Source organism: Tachysurus fulvidraco, chromosome 15 (genome assembly GCF_022655615.1).
Source record: "Tachysurus fulvidraco isolate hzauxx_2018 chromosome 15, HZAU_PFXX_2.0, whole genome shotgun sequence".
Taxonomy (NCBI): domain Eukaryota; kingdom Metazoa; phylum Chordata; class Actinopteri; order Siluriformes; family Bagridae; genus Tachysurus; species Tachysurus fulvidraco.
Genome location: NC_062532.1, coordinates 21,577,948 through 21,582,947, shown reverse-complemented (window position 1 = coordinate 21,582,947; position 5,000 = coordinate 21,577,948). Strand labels below are relative to the sequence as shown.

The window sequence follows — 5,000 nt, the reverse complement described above, 5'->3', positions numbered from 1 at the left end:
TTATGTCTTTATTAAACTGTCGTGTCGAACAAAGTGCGGAATGTCCCCGTAATGTCACCCTGAGGCTCGAAAGCACGCGCTGTGTCATCAGATCAGGAGCGGTGATGATCCCGGTGCTGCATCCGACCGGAGCGGAGCGCGAGCTCGGAGCCACAGAGCACATCAGCGGCCATTGCGGTCACGTGATCAGTGGTGGAACCCCCGTAAAGCCCCGCCCACTAAACCACAGGCTCTGCCCACGGAGTCAATTCAGGTCAGTGAAGAATAATAATAATAGTAATAATAATATTAATTTAAAAAAAAAAAAATAATAATAATAATAATAATAATAATAAAAAGAATAATATTATCTTTGTTCTTTTATATTATTGTACTTTATACCTTCTAATTTTTTTCTCAAACTTTATCCATTATGATAAAATTATAACAAATTAAATAAGCAACTTTATTATTATTAGTAGTAGTAGTATATACATAATATTATTAATAATATTATTATTTTTTAATTATAATACTTTTTGATATATATTTCAAACTTTACAGTTTACAAAAAATTATTCTTATTTATTATTAGTAGTAGTATTAATACAAAGACTATTATTTTACTTTTCCATTTTATATTTCAAACTTCATTTTTATGTAAGAAATATAGTATTAACTTATTAGTAGGAGTAATTTTTAATTATTTATTATTAGTTAATAAATTATATATCATATATAATAATTAATGTTTAATTATTAGTAATTTATTTTTGTCTTAAACTTTAGTTTACAATAAAAGTGGTATTATTATTATTATTATTATTATTATTATTATTATTATTATTGTACAAGTCAAAAGAATACATAAAAATAATTATTTTAAATAAATAATTATTAGTTACTTAATTATTAGTAATATTTTACTACTACTATCTATGTTATAAAAAATAAGCAATTTTATAAAAAATATCACTTTTTTTACATAATTTAATATTACTTTACTTTTTATTATATTATTATTTTACATAATTTAATATTACATTATTATATATTTATATAATTTACCGTTTAACTTCTTCATCCATATCATGATATGGACAAGTAGTTCTTTATTAATTTGTGTATTTATTTGTTTTTCTTTATAGTTCAGTGTGTTTTTGAGTTAGTGAGTGAGCTCAGCATTGTAGCTCATGGACACACACACACACAGGGAAAAACCCCACAGTGTGTGTGGATGATCGTAGTGATTGTGACAGTGTGTGTAACTACTGTGTCCGGTCCAGTTCTGATGAAGAGGCTTGAGACGCAGTTGGTTGGTGAAATTTGTCTCTACTCCAGTGTTCAGCCCTGCTGCTGTATGATCAGATTGGGTTTTATCTTTTATTAAGCTATCAGCATAAATGTTTGAAAATGAATTTAAATAAATGATGATGTGATGAATTATTTCTAGTTGAGAGTCTCAATCTTTCCTGATCCTCTGACTGCAGTATATCGCTTCCTTCTGGCTCTAATCCTCTGCTCTTTACTGCCGTTGATGCTAGTGAGCGAGACCTGATCAGCATTATCTTATTAAATCATTCTAATAAGTGGTTCTAATAGTTATAATGCACAGCCTACAGACCACTATATCTTTTTTTTTTTTAATGGTTTGGTTTGATTTCCAGGTTATGTGCTCCGCTTCATGCTGGCTACATTAGCAAAGCAAGCTAACTGCAGGGCTCTCAAGTTTTGAAGACATGCAAGCATGACATCCCACCCTCACCACCATCAAACACCCCCCATCAAAAAAAATAATAATAGGGGAGTAAGGATCACCGACCTTAATTTAATCAAATATAAATTATTTGTTTAGTTTCCATTTATTAATTTGTGTGTGTGTGTGTGTGAGAGAGAGAGAGAGAGAGAGAGAGAGAGAGAGAGAGAGAGAGAGAGAGAGAGAGAGAGAGAGATTATGACTGGTGGTGTTTATTGTAAGTGTTTGTCGCCTTTTTGGACCCCTTTATCATGTGTAATGTTGCTCCCATATAAAACAGTTCAGCACAAGTCCAGACATGTTTAGGGACATGATTGAGGACAATGTCCCGTCCAGAGACGAGCTGTTTCGTGTTGAGGTTTTGTTCAAACCGACCATCAAAAATACCCTCGCTAATTAATTTTTTTTTTTCATTGGTTGTTGCGTTAAATCTTACCCAGATACAATAGTGCTATTTTCTGATTGGCTGTTGTGTAGCCTCTTTTTTTTTTGATTGGCTGATAAGTGTCAGGCTCGACTAAGAACTGAGACGCGCTCGATTCCTGCCCGGTTCCATAGAGACAGCGGTGCGGACTGATACATTTTGGGTGCTGCGGCTTATTAAATATATGATAAATAGTCATAAAGTTTTTCTGCGTAAGAAATACAATGTGTTTTGGGAGAGCGTGAGAAAAGACACTTGACAGCCCTGTAACTGCACGAGCTGTAAACGCTCAGCAAAGGTATCAGCCGTCAGTTCTACTTCCTTTCACCCGTTATTTTATCCATAATGTCTTTATACACATTTAACAGGAGGTCATGAATGACAGGATAAGAAGAAACAACAGTATTAGATTTTGGACTGAACAGTAACCGGAAACTAACGCAGATACGAGCTAAAACGTTGTAAGAACTATCAGACCGCACGCTCTGTACAATCCGAATGAATAATCATCGGAGTCGCAGGAATTACACATATGTAGGAAATGAATGAATGCCTACGTTGCTAGCATCTCGTTTAGCCGACTTGTGATTTCTCAGCCGCTTGTTTCCGCTTGTCACCGCGTGAAGCTCGGCCAGATTTTTTTGCAAAAGGGTCGAAGAGTGCCGTGACCTTTGACCCAGAATCCACCGTGTCGTCCAGTGTCAGTGAGGAAAGGTAGAAAGCGTCCTCGATCAGATCTTCAGTTCTTTCGCCAGGGGGCTGATCACACACTCAGACGTTTTAAGTTCTGTCTCAATTCCGGTTCACTTCGCACCACAGGAACCAGGGATCACTGATGTTCTTTTACTGGAAACTTCATCTACCAAAGTAAGTAGCTTGCACCAGTGAGGCAGCGAGCAGACCGAGATGTTTTGGTGGCCATTTTATTACCATGACAGAAGCTACACAACCCATCTGACCTCCGACACCAGAGACTCCTTCCAAGAAATGATACATAAACATCATCACGATCGACGATCGTACGTATGTTGCTATAGCAACAGTAGGAGTATCTGACACACTGCTGTCAGAGCTGCTGCCATTGGGTATCAGTTTCTGACCAATCAGAAGCCAGAACCAAACAGCGCTGTGGTATAAGCGAGTCTAATCGAGTCTAACTGTTTCCTCGTGTTTAAATAAATAGATAAATAAATAAATAACGAGGTATAAGCAGGACAGACAGACTGGTGGATTTCTCTCAGCCGTGTTGTGACTCTGAGGTCAACTACAAATGAACGCTAATGCTAACACACTAGCCCTATCATGGTATCGATCTCTGAGTGCTTGGTGTTTCTCGTTCTTGTGCGGGTTTTTTCTGAAATGCTGAAATGTGGAGGTCCATGCAGGGTTTTGCACAGGGACATTAGAGTGCATGCTGGAGTCAACTCCATCTTTGTTGCCCTTGTTTAACAGCAGCTTATCCCAGGTTTGCTTTTTGTCGTGCGCTCCAGAGCGGCCAAAAGCCTTGCGATGTTCTCAGGCTGGGAAAGAGCTAGCACCATTTAGCTTGATGCTACTTCAAGTCAAGCATGTTCCTCTCTCTCTCACACACACACACACACACACACACACACACATAAACTGCACTACTCTCGCTGTGTTGTCTGGGCTGCGGGGCCGAGCTGTAAAAAGCTCGGACGCTGTTTAATTATCTCGAGTGCACTCTCTGAGAAGTCTTTTTTCCAGCGCCGGACGGTAAAACGGGCTTTGTGGGGATCGGACTGGCTAAGAGCATGTGGTAAGCTGTATGGAATGTTTTAAATGACTCCCAGATGTGGGCAGTGACCGGCTTTAACCCTTCAGCTGCCGGACGGGAGGATCTATACGTCGGGCGTGGAGTCGGGACATTTCCCACGAGCGAGGCAGCCCTGACACGATCCTGATAGCAGGTCTAATGTGTGAGGGCCAATTCAGTACGCTCTTCTTTAGGTTACTGAGGAGGAACAGGTACCGGGTGTCTGGTCGAGAGTAGACGTCATGCCTGAGAAGGTTTTCACTATATGTTATACTGCAAGACTAAGCAGCTGATGGGAAAAATACATTTTCCAGCATTCTTTCCTCGGCCCAGGAATATCATTGACCACATTCACGTCACAATTCCGGGACTCTGTTCACAATTTGGGAATTCATTCATTCATCTTCTACCGCTTATCCGAACTTCTCGGGTCACGGGGAGCCTGTGCCTATCTCAGGCATCATCGGGCATCGAGGCAGGATACACCCTGGACGGAGTGCCAACCCATCACAGGGCACACACACACACTCTCATTCACACACACTCACACACTACGGACAATTTTCCAGAGATGCCAATCAACCTACCATGCGTGTCTTTGGACCGGGGGAGGAAACCGGAGTACCCGGAGGAAACCCCCGAGGCACAGGGAGAACATGCAAACTCCACACACACAAGGCGGAGGCGGGAATCGAACCCCCAACCCTGGAGGTGTGAGGCGAACGTGCTAACCACTAAGCCACCGTGACCCCCTGAATACTATTCATATGTTCACAATTCTGAAATTTAGTTCAAATCTGTTAGAAAGTATTAAATAGTATTAAATACGACCAGGTCACTTTTGCAGTCTGCAGACAGTAGGAGGAGCTTAGTGTCTCTCTCCTGTCAATCACAGCAACAGTAGTTTCTGTATATGGAAGAGGGATGACGGTGTGTCCCCTCAGGCACGTGACCTCTCACTTCGGCGCTAAATTTAAACACAGAGAAATCACTGAAGCACTGAACAGATAGAGAAGTTCCACGTGTGGTGTAGCAGAGAAGGTGGAACATCATTTCTGACCAAAGTT

The 5,000-nt window shown here is 40.2% G+C and overlaps 1 long non-coding RNA gene across 1 annotated transcript; it reads left to right on the top strand.

The window, feature by feature from the left end:
- The first annotated feature begins 122 nt into the window (after nt 1–122).
- Nucleotides 123–1,425, top strand: LOC125138451. The gene is made up of 2 exons (XR_007137941.1): nt 123–253; nt 1,128–1,425. It is a non-coding gene; the product is annotated as an uncharacterized LOC125138451 (long non-coding RNA).
- The last annotated feature ends 3,575 nt before the right edge of the window (nt 1,426–5,000 follow it).